Raw genomic sequence first — 18131 nt, 5'->3', positions numbered from 1 at the left:
CAAATGCCGGGAGCAATGGGGAGAAGGGGGTCTCACCTGGCCAGCAGACCCACGGCATAAATGTGGGTGTCAGCACAGAGCAGCGTGTCCCAGCCACGCTTGCGCTCCATTGACAACACCACATCCTCATAGTCCATTTGGCACAGCAGGAACTTCAGGGTCCTCACTGCAAACCTGAGTGCAGAGCAAAGCCCGGGTCACACTGGGAGCACTGGCTCCTGCCCTGGCCATGTGGCAGGGACAGAAGGATTGGGATAGAGCACCTGTTGGGGCTGCTGGCAAGGCCATGTTCTTCCTGGCATCCCTTCCAGAAGGTATCCACCTCCTCTGGCATCTCTTTGGTGCTGAAGAACACTTGGAAGAGCAGATGCACAAATAACTGCGGGAAATGCTCATCCACTATATCTGGGACACAGCGCTCCTGGAGGATCTTCCATATCACCACAGTTGCCTGCAAAGGACGAAGCCCCCCGAGGCAGCGTTCAGTGCCAAGGTGTCCGTGGGACAGGGCCCGAGCGTGGCAGGGAGAGGCCCAGAGAGACACAGGGGGAGCAGCGGGCCTGGTGGCCCTGCAGCTGTCCCTAGGCCAGCTTTCAGGCCAGTGCCTGAGGCAGGGAGATGCAGTGGGGAAAGGAGGATGGAGAGCTGCTGGACAGGTGGCCTTGGGGCCAGCAAAGTCCACTGGCAGAAACTCACAGCCAGGGCAAAGACAGTCATTCTGTTCCCATCGCAGGTGCTCATGCTGTGCTCTGGCCAGCTCCCCAGCACATCCAGTAGTATCTGCTGTGCCAGCTCTGCAGTCCAGGGTGTGCACATGATGGTCTTCCACATGGCCATGGCAGCTCTGCAGGGTTAGAGCTCTGTCTCAGGGCATCTCAGACACAGCACCGTGGTCTGGGCATCTCTAGAGGCCCGGGTTGACTGCCGGCTCTGCCTTTGCCCACTGCCCCTCTCCAGCAGCAGCCAGGCAGCCCAGCCCTGTGGGGACAGGCCCCTGTGGGACAACGAGGGAGCATGGCAGCAGGCTTGGGGCTGACATGCCAGGGCCTGGAAAGGGAGCAGCCAGAGGGCCCTGGGACTCTCTGTTGGTCAGAAACCTGGCCCAGGCTGTACAGGGCGATGGGTTGGGGTGAGCCCTGAGCCCTCTGGGCAGATGGGCCCCATACCTGTCACAGGATGGGGCCACACGCAGGAGTGTCATTACTGCCTCATTTGGCTGCGCTTCTGTGAGATACAGCAGGGCGTTGTCCAGCCTGTGCTCAGCAGAATCATTGGCCATGAGCCACTGGTGGATGTATCTCACCATGCCGGGCACCTGGAGAAGGCACAGGGAGACTTGGAAAGCTGCCAGAGGGATCAGCGTTCCCAGGGTCCCCAGAGAAGTGCTTCCCTTCCCGCCGCACTGCGATGGCCTCAAAGGCTCACAGGGGCCAGCACTAGTGGCTTGGAAAGCCATGTGACTCATGGGGCAATTGAAGCCTGGCCACATCTGCTTACTTGCTCTGCTCTGGGAACACCACTCTGCACAAGCAAATCCAGCAGGGCGGCACTGGTCTCATGTCCGAGGAGCTCTGAGTATGCTCTGAGCCCAGGGCTCATGACACTGGTCTCTTCCTGCCGAATTCTCTTGATGAATTTGCAAACAAGCTGTAGGAGAAGAGCAAGAAGCCATGGGGTGCTGCAGGTGTGCTGCTGGGCTGAGCAGTGACAGCAGGCCCAGCCCAGGTGGGGATGGCTGCAGGTACCTGTGCTGTTCTGTGGAAGCGGCCATGGGCGGGTTCCTGCTCTTGTGTCTGGTCCAGGGCTGCATCTGGGAAAGAGCGAGCGCAGCCCGAGCTGAGGGGCTGCCGGAGAGGCCGGAGAACACAGCCCAGCCCTGCGCTGCCCAGGCAGGGACAGCCCCGTGACGGCCCAGGGCATGGAGCACGGCTGTGGGGTGTCTGCCCGGCCCCTATTCCATCCTGACCATGGGCATGGCCCCAGGGGATGGGATGGCATGGCATGGCATGGCATGGCATGGCATGGCATGGCATGGCATGGCATGGGGCCAAGCTGGCTGCAGGCACCAGCCCTGTGGCCCAGCTCTGCCACTCACCCTTCTGCCGTGGCTGGAACTGCTCCAGCTCTTCAGGCTGCTGTGCTGGGGCAGCTCCAGGGCCTTCTTTCTCCTCCTTCCCCCAGGCCAGCTTGGGCACGCTCGCAGGTCTGTGCTCTACGACACTGCCTGGATTCATGGCTGCTTGCAGAAGGTGAAAAGGAAAAGGTCCAAGTCAGCAAGTGCTGCAGTCGTGCCTTGAGGGCACCTGCAAGTGTGAAGACTTGGCAAGGCTACAGGACAGCAAGTCCTGCACTCTGCTCTTGGGGCTCCAGCCACAAGGACAGGAGACTCCTGTCAAGGACAGTGAAAAGCAAATGCCACAGTCTGCCCTCGAGGGCAGCTGCAGAAGATTTGCCTTGGGAAGGCCAGGGGTCACCAAGTGCTCTGCTCTGGCCACGAGCTCACCTGCAGGAGTAATACCTCGGGAAAGCTCTGGGTCAGCAAGGAACGAGTGGCTGTGCGAGGGCTCCTCACAGCACCGCTCTCTCGCGTCCTCTCTCGTCGTGTGCACCGAGCACTGTGGAGTGTAACTGTAACTTGTAACTGCCAACACCTCTGCCAGAGCGTGTCACCAAGGGCCCTTGGAATCCCTGCCCCGTTCCATTCCATGGTGACCATGCTGCACGGTGTCACCAAGGGCCCTTGGAATCCCTGTCCCGTTCCATTCCATAGTGACCATGCTGCACCCTGTCACAAAGGGCCCTTGCACGCACTGCCACCTGCCCTGGGGCCACCCCGTGCCCACCCAAAGTGGCCCAGGTTGGAAGGAATGCCTGGCCCCAAGTGTCTGAGACAGCCCGACGGGATCTTTAGGAATGACTCAGACCATCAGCCAACGCTGCCCTGCTCTGCAGGCTCAGGGCAGCAGAAGGAGCCCCCACGGGCTCTGCAGGAGCTGGCAGAGGCTGCCCAGCAGGGAGGCCATGGGGCACAGAGCCCCAAGGCTGCCCAGGGCCCCACGGCACAGGGGCCGTTCCCAGCCCCAATGCTCCTGTCCTGGCCTGGGCTGCACAGGGGCTGTGGCACCATGGCTGGGCCAGCACAGGGCCACAAAGGGGCCCCGCAGCCGCTGCCGGGGCTGGCAGCAAGTCCGGGCACAGACAAGGAATTGCTGAGCATGGCCTGCGCTGGCCAGGGCTGACTGTGCCAAAGGCAGAGCTCAGCTGCTCTTGATGCCTGCAGGAAAAGTCAAGAGGCCAAAGAGCCTCCATGGCTGTGCTGGGGACAGAGGCTGGAGGAGGGAAATGCAGGGAAGCTGTGGCATGGGGAGGACATGCAATTCCAGCAGACACCTCAGCCTGCAAGGTGCTCTGCTCTACCTCAGCTCCTCTCTTAGATATGCCAATCCCAGCTCAGCACCTCAGGGTACTGGGGCCCAACAAGTAGAACATGCCTGTTCATGGAAAGGGGAGCAGGTTTCAATATCTCTCTGTTCCATAACATACAAGCAAATCTTTATTATCTGGCTCACTGGAGAACTTTGAAGAAATGGTAATGTTTTCCCACCCAGAACAGCAATTTCCTGGCTCTACTGCTTTCTTCTACTGATGGCAGGAGAAGAAATACTCATCTTCCCCTCTACCTCTGCCACCAACATTCAGTATAATATTTCATGACGCGCTTCCTTTGGGTGTTTCCAGGACTCCTGGTTAAATGGCCCTATCTAAGGACATCTCTTCATTTAGAGCAGCTGCATGTATGTCCTTCCCATTGCTCCCAGATTTCCTCCTGCAGCTGTTCTCTGGTCATTCCAATGCATCTCCTTTAAATGGCTTCATGCTTTGAGCTTTTGGGAGTTTCCCAATTTTTCAGAAGTTTAAATAACTCCTTACTCAGCATCTTATTGTAAGTTTTACCTATCACCTCTTCTTATGCCTTTGTCTAAAATCCTGCCTTTATGGCAATGCCTTGTAGATGGTGGACATGTCAGATGCTGCTGGGATGTCACAAGGAGCAGAGGGAAGGGTTTTGCTTGATTCAATTTATCATATTCACATTTTTTGATGTTGGCCATGAAGAGAAAGTTTTCAGTACCCTCCTACCCCTGCCTCTGTGCGAACTGGCCAAGGAGAGACCGGGCGGGGGCGGCAAAAGTCTGCAGGCGGTGCCAAGGAATCTGATGGGGCAGGGCGGGGCACTCCCAACCATGGCTGGGCGGGGGCGGCGACAGACAGGGGCAGGGGCAGGGGCAGGGGCAGGGGCAGGGGCAGGGGCAGGGGCAGGGACAGGGGCAGGGGCAGGGGCAGGGGCAGGGCAGGGGCGGGGAGAGAGGGGATGCGAGAGTGTGCGGCCGTGCGAGCGGGAGCGGCGGGGGCGGTGGGGAGCGGTGGTGTCTGAGGAGCCGGGCGTGTGTCCCTGTGTCTGTCTCTCTCTCTGTGTCAACGAGGCCCGAGGGCGGGCGGCTTCGTGCCGGCCCCGGGCGCCTCGGCACCGAGCCCCCGCGGCCCCCCAGGCTCCTTCCGAGCACCGAAGACCTCTGCGGGCCGTGAAGGAACCGGCCCCAAAGCGGCCGCCCGCTTGCCGGCGGTGCTGCCGGCGGCGGGGCGGGCCGGGCCGAGTCGCACCGGGGCCGGCGGCTGCGAGCTGATTTCCGCCGCACGGACGGGCTTCTCTTCCCCGCTGGCCCCGCTGACATTCTCTTCTGCGGGGCAGGGCTGTGTCGGCTCCCGGACGGGGGGCGGGGGGCACTGGGGACGCCGTTTCCACAGTTCTGCACCTCAGGAGACCCGAGCACAGGGCACGGGCTGCCCGTCGGCTCGCCTGCGGGTGCTCTGCATAATAAAGGAAACTGAACAAAATCTGCCAAGAAAATTTCTTTTTCGGCTAAGTTTCTCATACCAGGCAAATAGAAGAGCCATTCTTTCAAGAAAGGAGAAAATGGGGGGGAATAAAACCCTAAAGACAAACTGAATAAAACCCCAAACCAAAAAAATCTCAAAACAAAACACAAAACCCAAAGGAAAAAAACCCAAAAAATCCAAAACAAAACCAGAAAACCCAAAACAAAAGCCCTGCACCTCACCTGCCCTCCAAAAAACCACCCCAAAAAACGAAATACAACCCAGAAAAATACAAAAATATGTGTTGGTCTTGAAAGTGGGCGGTTTATGGGCTGGGATGGGGCTGCTAGAGCTGTCCGGCTCTGGGCTGTAAGGAGGCTGTGAGCTTCCCCTGGCTCCAGGGCCGCCGGTGCTGGGTCGGCACCCTTGCAGCAAGCGTTGTCAGGGGGCAGCAGGTCTACTCTTGCTCCAGGCAAGCCTGGGGCAACCAGGTCTACCCGTCTCCGGAGCCATCAGGTCTACCAGGATCTGGGGACTCCCGGCTCTTGGCGGTGCCCGTGCCACGGGCAGTGACGGGTGACATCAGGTCATCCCCAACTCCGCGCCGGCCCAGGGTTATCAGGTCTACCCAGCTCCAGGGTCACCTGGTTCGTGGCAGGACCTTCATGGCCAGGGTCAACAGGTCTACCCCGATGCTGAGTGACCGTAAGGTGTTGTGGCCAGGACAACAGGTCTACCCTGGCTCCGGGGCTGCTGGGTTCATTGCAGTGCCCTGGATGTGAGCGGTGGCGGGGGACAAAAGGTCTACCCTGGCTCCGGGCCGGCCCGGGGCCATCAGGACTACCCCTCTCCACGGCCGCCGTGCTCGTGGTTGCGCTCAAGCTGCGGGTGGGATTGACAGCTAGCAGAACAGAATGGTTGGAAAAAGATCTGCCACCACCAGACACCAGACCACACCCAACAGGGTCACCCACCTCCTCTTGTATATGGACGGTAATTAGGGGACCCGAAGACTTAAAACTAATTTAAAAAAACTTGCTAGAAGCTGATATACAGTAAGGTAGTAATAACCATTTCTGAGTTAAAGTACCACAGTAAAAGTTTAAACACTTTGTAATTCTTTAATAAGTGTCCTTTAGCCAAGGAAGTCAACTGAAGAAAGTTTTAGTTAGAATATTATTAAGTCTCACTTAGTTGCTAGGAATTAAGAGAATTACCCAAAGAAGCTAACCCTCAAAAGCCAGAGACTGTAAGTTGATGCGGGCTTAAGCCCGATCAAAGAAATAGTGGAGGGATTTATTATGAACAAAACAGCCTTGCTGAGACATTTCGGTTTGGGCTAAGTACTGACATTGAAATATTAATTAGCGAATTGCTCCTGGGAATCACCTACACCCCCACCCACACTACCATTCTAGGACTGGGCCCACACTACCATTCTAGGACTGGGATGCAAAATAGAGAGACCAGTGGAATCACGGGAGGGGGTTTTGGGGATGAAAACACCCCTAAGTGGAAGGCTGGGCACAGTGGAGGGGCCTGGATGGGTGCGCTGCTTGGGGAAAAGGGAACCACATCCCTGGTCTGTGTCTGACCTGTCACCATAGCCTGCAGGGGACCAGACTGGACTGGGCTGTGGGAAGCAGGAACAAAGGAACAACTCTTCCTGGTGTTCCCAGGAGGGAAGGACAGGGGACAGCTGCTGCTGCACTTTGGCAGCAGGCTCTGCACATGCCCTCACCCTTCAGCTACCAGGACTTCAGACACAGACTGCACACCTCTTCACCTCCGGCTACCAGTGTGCCACGGAGACTCCAGGGACAGACTCTGCAGCCTTCTCGCCCTTTGGCTACTGGGAAAAAGCTACAACAGCGGGGGTGAGCTCTGTATTGAGCTCCCTTGCTCTGCTGATCTTTTGAATAAAGAGCTGAACATTAATAAAGGCACGAGCCCTGTTTACTACATGAAGGCCCCCAAAATTCCACTAAAAAGCCCCAAAATCCCCTAAAAATCACCGCTGTTGTGCCCCCGTCCCCCGAATCCCCCATACCCCATTCAGGGTGAGCCTGGGACTGCCTGGGACCCCCAGATCTCCATAGGACCCCCTCCAGGAACCCCAAATCTTCCCCAGAGCCCCACCCCCAAAGTTGGCCCAGGACCCCCTGAGAGCCTCCAGACCCCAATTGCACCCAGCCCAGGATGCCCCCTGAGACCCTTCCTAAGACCCCACCCAGGACCCTTCCAGGACCCTCCAGACCCCGCCCCAAACCCAACTCTGGACCCCCCAGCCTCTCCCCAGATCCCTCCAGGACCTCTCCCAAAAACCCCCAACCCCCCCCAGACCCTCTCTGGGACCCTTCCAGATCCCCCAAAGCCCCTCCCCAAAACCTCCAAAACCTCCTAGGACGCCACCAGGACCCCCCAAACCGCTCCCCCAACTCCGCCCAGACCCTCCCAAGACCCCCCCTCCAGGCCCCTCTCAGGACCCATCCCCACCCCCCAGGTCCCCCCACAATGCTCCAAGACCCCTCCCCAGACTCTCCCTGACACCTCCAGGACCCCTCAGGATCCCCCACCCAAGAGCCCTCCAGGACGCCCAGACTGCCCCGAGGACTCCTCCATGAGCCATCCAGGACCCCCCAGAGCCCTCCCTAAACTCCCCCCGGATCCCTCCCCAAAGGGCCCCGATCCCCCCAGGACCCCTCCCCAGCCCCCCCAGCCCCTCCCAGCCCCCGGCCCCTGTGCGGAGCCCCCTCCCCAGCGTTGCGGCCCCCGCGGCTCCCGCGGCTCCCGCCTCTCCCAGCGCCTCCCCCGCTCTGGCAGCGCCGCCCGCAGGGCCCGCCCGAGCCCGGGGGGCGGGGCCGCCGGGGGAGGGGCGCCGCTCCCGGCTCCCTCTGATTGGCTGCAGCCGCGCGCTGATTGGTTGGTTCGGCACGGGGCGCGCCGCTATTGGCTGGAGGAGCCCGCGCGCGCGGTGCAGGCGGGAAATTGTCAGGGGAGCGCGGCTGAGGAGGGGCTGAGGAGGGGCCGGGGAAACTGAACGGGGGGTTTGGGGCGGCTCGGGGAGAAACTGGGGATTTCTGGGGAACTGACAGGAAATAGGCGTGTGTCTGCTGGGTTTGGGGGAATGAGGGGGCTTTAGGGAGCTTTGGGGGGAGCTTGAGAGCGTCTGGAGCGTTCTCCGTTGGGTTTAGGGGGATCTGAGGGTAATTGCGGGGGTCCGAGGGGACTTTGGCGGAGTTGTGAGAGGAACTGGAGGGATCTGGGGGTTCTGAGGTGGCTCTGGGGTCAATTTTGGGGTAAAGTGGGGGGATCTGAGGGTAATTTGGGGGCTTTAGGTGGGTCTGGGGTGGATTTGGGGCTCTGGGGACACCTAAAGGGGTGCCAGGGGGTGAAGGGGTCGCAGCCCCCCAGACGCCCCCTGAAGCCCCCCTGTCCCCACAGAGGGGTCCCGGTCCTGGCGGTGCAGGACCCCCGGCCCCAGCCCAGCATCTCCATCAACCACCTGAACCGGGACACCAAGGAGGACGGGGATGGCTGGGGGGTCCTGGGGGCTCTGAGAGTGTCCGTGCCTGTCCCCAGGGGCTCAGGCTGTCCCCAGGTGTCCCCGAGCTGGAGAAGTCCCTCTGCGCCGTTTCCTCGCCGTTTGGGCGGATTTTGGACATTTTGGTGCGGCGCAGTCTCGGCCTGCGGGGCCAGGCCTTCCTCACCTTCAGGGAGATGAGCAGCGCCACCAACGCCCTGCGCTCCCTGCAGGGCTTCCCCTCCTGCGGCCAACCCGTGGGGAGACAGCGACTGGGGGAGTTCTGGCACTGGGGAAAGAACTGCAATGCTGGGGAAAAACCGCCAAACTCTGGCCTCAGATATCCCCAAAGTCCAACTTGGAATCCCACCAAATTCATTCACCCTGAGCACCCCAAAGCTTCCCTTTCTATGACAAGCCCATGGTAAGACAGAAATGCTGGGTGAAATCCTGGAATTCTCATGGAAAAAACCCAAAATCCTGAGGAAAAAAAACAAACCCAACCAGGATTCCCCCCAAAATTCCATCAAGAATCCCTGAAATTGAGTTGGAAACACCCCTAAATCCAACCAGGAACCCCCCAAAGCTTCCCCTTCTATGACAAGTCCATGGTGAGACCCAAATCCTTGGGAAAATCCTGACATTTTGGGAAAAAATCCTGAAATTCTGGGAGAAATCCTGAATTCCTGGGGGAAAAACTCAAAATGCAGCCTCAAATATCCCCAAAATCCAACCAGGAACTGCCCCAAAGCTTCCCCTTCTACCAAATGTCCATGGTAAGAGACAAATCAGAGTAGAAGTCCTGGGATTTTGGGAACAATCCTGAAATTCTGAGAAAAACTCCAAAATCCTTGGGAAAAAACCCAAATCCAGCCTCAGTTATCCCTAAAATTCACCCTAACGCCCCCCCCCCCCCCCCCCCACCCGCCAAAGCTTCCCCTTCCGGGACAAACCTGTGGTAATAGCAGAATCTTCAGGCAAATACCCAAATTTTGGGAAAAATCCTGTAATTCTGGGACAAAAGCACAAAATTCAATTGGGAACCCACCCAAAATCCGTCCAGGAGCCCCCAAGAATTCACCCTGAATCTCCTAAACCTTCCCCTTCTACCCCACAGTGAGACCCAAATTCAGGGAAAAATCCACAGATTCTTGAAAAAACAGGAAATCTCGGGAAAAAGCCTGAAATCTGGGGAAGAAACGGAAATCTCACCAGAAATCCACCCCCCAATCCCCTGGGAATGACCCCAAATCCCTGCTGGAACCTCCCCAATTCCTCTGAATTACCCCAAAATCCTGCTGAAATTCCCTGAATTCCTTCTAGGACTTGCCAAAATCCCTCAAAAACGTCCCTGATTGCTTCTGGAACTGCCCCAGATCCATTCTGGAGCATCCCCAAATCCCTCCGAACTTCTGAAAATCCCTTGGAAGACCCCAAAATCCCTCTTGAAACTCTCCCAGATCCCCTCAGAATTCCCCCAGATCCCTCAGAAAGCCCCAGATCCCCTCTGGAGCCTCTTCCAGATGCCCCCAAAATCCTCGGGAACAACCCCAAACCCCCCGAGCCGTCCCCAGCTCCCCCCGGAGTGATCCCAAATCCCCCCGGAGCCAGCCCAGGTCCCCTCTGGAAGCTCCCCGAGTCCCTCGGGAAGCCGCAGATCCCCGGGAGCCGCCGGGCAGCGCCGGGAAAGCCCAAAGCCCCGCGGCAGTGCCGCATCCCGGCCGGAGCTGCCCCGGGAGCCCCGCGGGGCCGGGGCCGGGGCCGGGATGCGCCGTCCCAGCGGATCCAGCGCGCCCGGCCGGGCTCGGCCAGCGCGGCCCAGGGCAGGGAGCGCTGGTGGGGCGGGAGCGGGAGCGGAGCGCGAACGGGACCAGCGCAGAGCCAAGGGGGGAGAGGCCCCGGCCCCACAGAGAGCGGGGCCGGAGCGCGGGGCCGGGCGGGGATGGCTCGGGGATTGTCCCGGGCGATTCGGGCACTCGCAGCGATCTCTGCGGGATTCTTGGGCTGCTTCTGGGAGGTTTGGCTGGGATTTTGAGGGAAGTTTTCGTGGGGATTTTTGGGGTGGATTTCCTCGCACTTCGGGTGGGATGTGATAGGACTTGGGGGCATTTTTTGGGGAATTTGAGAGGGGTTTGGTGGGATTTCGGCGCGGATTTTTTGAGTGGATTTGGTGTGGATTTTGCGGGGGTTTAGGGAAATTTTGGTCGGATATTTTGGGTGATTTGGTGGGATTTTTTGTGTGGATTTTGTGTGATTGGGGGATTTTTGGCTGCATTTTTGTACAGATTTTTCTCTGTGGATTCTGTGGGATTTTCATGGGGATTTAGTGGGACTTTTTGTGGGATTTTTGTGTGGCATTTAAGGGGATTTTGGGGGCGATTTTTATGGGGATTTTGAGGGATTTCTGTGAGCCTTGGGGTGATTTTTGTGGGCATTTTTTTTTTTTTTTTTTGTCAGTTTTGTGGGCTTTTGGGTGGAATTTTTGTGGAGATTTACCTGGGATTTTGTGTGGTTTTTCTGGCATTTTCAAGGAATCTACAGTGGAATTTTTGTGGGAATTTTATGGTATTTTTGGTGGGATTTTTTGTGAGGATTTTGAGTCGATTTCTATTGGATTTTGGGGAGTTTTGGGGGATTTTTTAGGGAGATTTTTCTTGGATTTTGGGTGATTTTGGGGGGATTTTTATGGGATTTTGGTGATATTTTTGTGGGGGATTTTGGGGGGATTTTTGTGAGGTGGTTATTATTATTATTATTATTATTATTATTATTATTATTATTACTATTATTTTGGTGGGATATTTTGTGGTTTTTCTCAGGATTTTGGTGGGATTTTGATATTTTTTCTCAGGATTTTGGGCAGATTTTGTGTTGTGTATCCAGAGTGACTTTGGGCAGATTTTGAACCTGGCTGGGGCAGCTTTGGGGCAGCTTTTGGCTTTGTCTCCCATTTCCCCCAGCTGTGGGAAAGCCCCGAAGCACATCCTGCTCCTGCCCCAGCTCCCTGAGCAGCCCCAGGAGCTGATGCTCCCCGTGCTCCTCAGCCAGGGAGATCTGGGCCAGTCCCGGCATTCCGGCCAGGATTTGGGGCACTGCGGGATTTTGGGGCTTGGGGGTCAGAGGGTGAAGGGGGCTTGGGGCTGGATTTTTTGGACAATATCAGGATTTTGGGGGATATGTCTGGGGTTTTAGGGGAAATTTCTGTGTTTTTGGGGGAAAATACCAGGATTTGAGGAGGAGGCAATACTGGACTTCTTAGGAAGGAAATATCTGGATTTTTGGTGGGAAATTTCTGTGGGTTTGGAGACAAATTTCTGGATTTTTAGTGAGGAATTTCTGAATTTTTTTAGGGGGGACTTTCTAGGTTTTTTTGGGGAGGGATTCCTGCATTTTTTTGCGGGGGGAATTTCTGAGAGCACCCGGTCTCATCTGATCTTGGAAGCTAAGCAGGGTCGGGCCCAGTTAGGACTTGGATGGGAGACCACCTGGGAATACCGGGTGCTGTAGGCTACATTTTCCTCCTGAGAGGGGTGCATGGTTTTCCTTGGGCAGTGGTGGCGAGGGGCAGGAGGGAAGGGGCAGGTGGGCTGTGGGAAGAGTAAGCTCCTTTGCACGGTTGGGGTGTAGGGAGGCAGAGATCTCTGAAGCTTGCTCTTGGGGGAAGAGGTTTATTGGAGAATTCAGGGATGCCCGAGCCTCGTGCTCTCAGGCGTAGCACGTGGCTGGGCTTAGGAGGACGGGGGAGGGGAGAGAGAAACGGAGGGTTTAGGAGAGGGGAAGCCCCAGGGAGGGGGGGAGTCCAAGAGAGGGAGGAAGTCCAAGAGGCCACATGGCCGCTCGGAGCCCCCTTTTCAGGGGCTCCCAGGTGGGCTGGGACAAGGCATGGGCCAATGGGGTTACGGACTCTGTTTTAGGGGCAGGTACAGAGGTGCGGGATAAACCACAATCTTTTGCGGGGTGGGATGGAACAGTCCATTTCACTCCAGGATTCATCCAAGGGTAGAAGTGACATTCGGCTAGCTAAGATAACAATCATATCTATCTATCCTCTGCAACAGCGGGCCTTGTGTGTTTTTTGTCCCTTGTGTATGTTTTGTGGGCTCGGGTCTGTCTCTCGATTCCCTTGTGGGCAGGGGTGGCCCGGTTGGCCATGTGGACTCCCCGTGTGCTTGTGGGAGTGTCTGCACTGGGATGGCGCGTGCTCGAGAGCGCTGCTGAGGGGCTGCCAGGTGCCCACAGCTATACCACTCTGAGAGCGCCTGATGTCGTCTGATTTGGGAATCTAAGCAGGGTCGGGCCCAGTTAGTACTTGGATGGGAGATGGCCTGGGAATATTGGGTGATGTAGGCTTCTTTGCTGCCTGCTGGCCAGAGGTCCAGCGGTGCGTGGTTTTGCTTGGGCAGCCATGGCGAGGGGCAAAAGGGAAGGGTCAGGTGTGCCTTGTGTGCTTTTTGTGGCTTGTGGGTGTGTACTGGGTTTGGGTCTGTCTCTAGATCCCCTTGTGGGCAGGGGTGGCCCTGTTGGTCTTGTCAAGCCCCTCTGGGGTTCTGGGCTTCAGCCCGAAGGGTTCTGTGGTGGGTTGAAGGGCGCTGCTGAGGGGCTGCCAGGTGCCTATGGCATACCGCCCTGAGAGCGCCCGGTCTCGTCTGATCTCGGAAGCTTAACAGGGTCAGGCCCTGCTGCTGGTGCGGGCAGCGAGGATGATGTCAAGGATGACAACCTCTTGCACCACCTGACCACCAGCAGGCTGAAGATGATGGACTTTGATTCTGACATCTCCTTCAAAGTCAGGTTCCACAGGGAATTTGCTGATGAGTGCACACACAGGGGATACTCCAGATTTGGGCATTGCACAGTCGGGACGGGAACCAAGGGTTCCCCCTTTGCTGGAGCGGATGCAGCTGATCCTTCAGTCGGCTGCCAGGATGCTTTTGGCAGGGCTGGAGGGATGGGCTGGGGTGGGTAAGAAGTGGGAGTGGGCTCCTGGCCCTGCCAACAGCCCCCAGCACCCACTGTGCCCCGGACTGGGGCTGGGCTGGGGCAGCCAGCCTGACACAAACAAACCCCCATGGTGAGAGCAGAGCTGGGACTCCAGACCCGCTGCAGGGGCTGCTTTGCTTTGCAGGCAAGGAAGGGCTTGGGCTGCTCCACTGCCCTTGTTCACTTTGGGATCACCATGGGGGGCAGTGCAGGGGGAAAGGAGAAAGCCTGGGCTTCCCTCACCTGTGGGTGAGTTTTTCCCAGGCATGCAGGGGTTGGGCCTTCCTTAAGACCCTGACAGAAATAAGATTTTTGACCTTTTTTCTTGTTCCCCTTTTTGTCTGTAATCTACTTTAAATAATTTGATGTTTGTTTTTCTCGAGGAAGCATTTCAGGTGGGGTCCAGTCTGGATCAGGAAGTGCTTGGGAGCAGCTGCGGCGTGGATGGGCTGTGCCCTTGGAGAAGGCTGAGGGCATCGTTTGGGAGCAGCTTTTCTTCCAGCGGGGGATGGCGTGAGGTGGGTCCTGTCTGCTGGGGATGGTGGGATCAGAGCTCTGGGGAGATGGCAGCGAGCACAGGAGCGTCCTGCTCTGGGCAGCTGCTGAGGGCTGGAGGTGCCGTGGCTGGCTGCAGGCTGGGCACATGTCCTGCCCTCCTGCTCTGCTCCCAAAGGCAGCAGTGATGGGCAGCTCTGGGCACAGCTCTGGCACGGCCAGCATGGCCTGGGCACCGCGGGCGGCTGGGACAAGGGGACAGGAGCCTTCAGCTGACAGGGCTTTCTGGTTTCTCTCCTTGCAGCCAGGCTCTGCGGGTGCTGAGGCTGCTCTGGGCTCTGCCAGGGCTCTGCTGGAGCTCAGCACCAGGCTGCAATCAGCCAAAGAAGAAATGGGGTGCCCTGCAGCACAGACTTGCTTGAGCATTTCAGCAACACAGCTCAAGTTTGCAGGGTGTACACCTCCAAGGAAAAACATGGCACCACCCAAGAAATAAACTTGTTCAATATCTTCTGAAATGAAAGCTATCTCAGATGACCCCAAATTACTTTTTGCAGCTTGCTCAAGCTGTAGCTCAGCCCTTCTCTGAACTGTTCTCTCCCCGACCTGCCTTTTACTTCCCAACTGCTCCCTCTTTTCCCCCAGAGAGTTCCCAGCCCATTCCAGTCTCCATCACACTGTTGCCTTCCTTGGTGCCCCTCACCATGAGGAAGGCCAAGCCCCAGGCTTATGGACTCATCCTGTCACTGGCTGAGGAGCAGCAATGTCTCAGAGGCCTGGTGGGATTTTAGTGTCATTGAGAGCTGGTCTCCAGCCCTCAGCTCTCCTCACTGCTGTGTTCCCACTCCATTTTCCTCGTCCTTGCAGCAGGATGAGCTCTGTGAATCCCCTTGAGCCTCCCCACTCTTCCCAGCCCATGCACCCACCTCAGTTAGGCTGAAGCTGCAGCTTCTCTGTCTCCTCTGGCACACCAGTGCAGTCCCCTGTGCAGGGAGCCCCAGCCCCAGAGCACAGCACTCAGCAGTGCAGTCGGGGCTGGAGCAGCTGCCCTGCAGCCCTGCCTTGGCTCTTTGTGGCAGGGAATGCTCCCTGTTTGCAGCTGTCCCTGCAGGATGGCCCCAGGGCAGAGCCCAGCTGGGCTCCCACTGCAGCCCCTGAAGCTTGGGGCAGACAGTGGTCCCAGAGCTGAAGTTCCCGGGGAGCACCCGGAGCTGTGCCTCGCACTCTGTTGCCGTGTGTCACCGTGCAGGCTGGCTTCTACAGGGTGAATGTACCAGCCCTGCTTTGACTGACAGGGGCCGGGCTCATCACATCTCTACCAAGGCTGCAGGCATTCCCTAGGCCAGAATCTGAAGGGGCACAGAGATTAGATCAGTGAAATCATCCAGACTGCATTTTTCAAAGGCCCTTTAGAAAGAAGATCTTGAGAATAAACGTGCTGTTTGCCACATGAACATTGGGGTGAGTGGTCTCCTTGGCTCCAACACATTTTCCTCCCCGAGCCAACGTTACCCACTCCCTCACACGTCCCCCCCGTGCCTTCCCACTGCCTTGTCCTGTCTGGGCTTCCACAGCCCCTCATCCCTTCGTGGCCCCGTCCCCTCAGGGTCTCCCCCAGCCTGGCCAACCTGATCCATCAAGAGGCACCTGGGAGCCCTCAGCATTCCAGGCAGCAACACACGGGCAGGAGGACACGGATGGCGCTTCCTGCCTGGGACAGGGCTTGTGGCCATCTCCAGGCACCGCTCTCACAGAGATCCCCACAGCTCCAGCCCCTGCCCATCTGCTCTGTGGGCAGCACAAAGGCTTCAGCAGAACCACCAAAGGCCAAGGGGCTTCTGGCCATTTTCCCTGCAACCCTGCATGCCTGGGCAGCTTGCTGAGCCCAGGAACCCTTTTCTCCCTCTTCCCCTAGGCCTGCAGAGCCTGGGCAGCAAAAGAAAGATCCTGGGAGTCTGTCTATTACAACACATCCTATATTTCTATGCTAAAGAAAAACAAAAAGAAGAAAAGAACAATCCTAAAGAAACGAAACATTCCTGCTGGCTCGAGTGGCCCCAGCAGACAGAGCCTCTGGGATCAGCTCTCTGCAGAGCTGCAGCAGCGCAGCCAGCCGAGCCCCGACAGACGAGGCCGTCTCCTCCATGCCCTGCAGAGCCGATCATGCAGGCTGTGGAAGCGGGAATATCGAGCTCTCTCTATTCCCTGGAGGACAGACAATGTTTGAACTGCCAGGCTCGCAACGGCAACACTGATGTCATTGGCCGTGTCTTCTAGGGCTGAAAGAGAGAGGAACAGAGCCATGGTCAGTTCCCGCATCTGAGGGGACCCGAGGAGATCCCTGTGCCAGGGCCATCCCAGCCGGCTCTGGCCATGGCCAGCAGGGAGCAGGGACCAGCTGGATCAGCCCAAAGCTGCTGGCCACTAATCCCCCCGGTGCCCTGAAAGCTCTGTGTGCTCTGTCCACGCCGCCCCTGGTCTGCACAGGGAGCAGAGCCCTCCACAGCCGGGGCAGGGCTCGCAGCTCCCCCGGCAGCCCTCGCGTGCAGCCCGCTGCCCTCACTCACCCTCACAGATGAGATGGAGCTCTTCCTTCCTCCCCCTCAGGTACCGCCCGGCCGTCCCTGGGAACACAGAGCCTGTCAGGCCCAGCGGCACAGCTCCCTGCCAGCGGCGCCGCCAGCCCTGTGCCCACACGCCCTCCTGGCCCGGCTCGTGGCTCACCCATGAACCTGACGGCCGCCTCTCGCAGGGGCTCCTGTGGGCTCTGCAGGTAGGGCAGGGCCCGGCGCAGGTGCTCGGCCACGCTGCTGCTGTCCTCTGCCAGCTGGAGAGAGCGACAGGAGGGAAGGGTTGGCCCCGCAGCCCCCCGGGCCGGGGCTCCATGGGCACCCGGCTCGGGCCGCAGGAGCCTGGAGCAGAGCCCGCGCGGCCTCGGGCTGCAGCAGCGGGCAGGGGCACAGCTGCCAGCCCGCACACCGAGCACCGCGCTCAGGGGCTGCTCCAGGCTGGGGCTGCGGCTTCCCGGCCCTCCTTACCAGGATCTCAATGAACCTCCACAGTTTCTCCTTCTTTACAGGTTTTTCAAGATCTCTCCTGTTTAAGAATTTGGCCACACAAAGCAGGGTTTCCCAAGAAGCCTGGAGAGCAGTAGAGACACGGAAATGGCCCCACAGCCCAGGATCAGCATCCCTGTGCCAGGGCCAGGAGGAGGATGCAGCCTGCCAGGTGCCAAAGCAGGAGGCAGCCAAGCCCCCTCCCAGGGCGACAGCAGCAGCCCGTGAGTCCTCACCTCTGCCACACTCTGATTCTCATCATGGCAGTGGAAGAAGAGTGGGAGCAGGCTGTGACACACTTGTGTCATCAGGAGCTTTTTCTCTTCTTCCACTACAGTAGACAGCAAGGCTCGAAATACAAACATGGAGATCCACTGCACATGCCAGTCATCCTGTGTAACAGGAAGGAAACAAGACCTTGGCATCAGCTGATTCTGGCCCACCTTGGCGCAGGCCTGCATCTCCACAGGGCACCAAGTGTCTGGGCAGCAGCCAGTGGCCATGGCTGAGGGCACAGAGCCTTACGTGTTCAAAGAGTGGCAGGAGCACCTTAGCCAGCTGCAGGGCGATGGGGCTGGGTATTGGGGTGTCATTATCCAAGAAGAAATCACTAAGTAGAACAATGCTCATCCTGACCACATCACTATCATTTTCCTGCAGGAGCTCCCCGAGGCTTTCGGTCAGGCTCCGCATTCTTTTGGCCTGTGCGGAACAAAAGTGTGTGAAAGGCCACCCTGCTGCCACAGGGCCCAGAGGCCAAAGGCCTGTCCCGCAGCCCTCGGGCAGCTGAAGTGGGAGGCAGGAGAGCTGGGAGCGGCTGACCCAGTGCCTGAAGACCAGCAACTGCGTTCCCCAGCACCACGCTGCCTGCACGGCTTCAGCTGCTGCCCCCTCCTTACCAGCGAGGGATTATCCCTGACCAAGAGGAGGGCTCTCAGAACCTGGCGGCGCATCTCCGTGTGCTCACTCAGCAAGTGCCTCGACAAGAGATCCATGATGCTGTCACTGCATGCACTCAAGTCCAGGCAATGCAGGACCTGAAAGGCACAGGGCAGTGACAGGGGACCCGGCCGGCCGGAGCCCAGAACCGCACAGGGCGGGGACCAGGCAGCAGCGCAGGGCGTGGGCACCGTCCCAGGCAGCTGCGGCTACGAGAGGGCAGAGAGCTGGGAGGCAGCGCCGGCCTTCCGACTCACCTC

Source organism: Lonchura striata, chromosome 37 (genome assembly GCF_050655825.1).
Source record: "Lonchura striata isolate lonStrDom1 chromosome 37, ASM5065582v1, whole genome shotgun sequence".
NCBI classification, from domain to species: domain Eukaryota; kingdom Metazoa; phylum Chordata; class Aves; order Passeriformes; family Estrildidae; genus Lonchura; species Lonchura striata.
The sequence above is the reverse complement of the archived record's forward strand: the minus strand, read 5'-3'. Positions refer to the sequence as shown.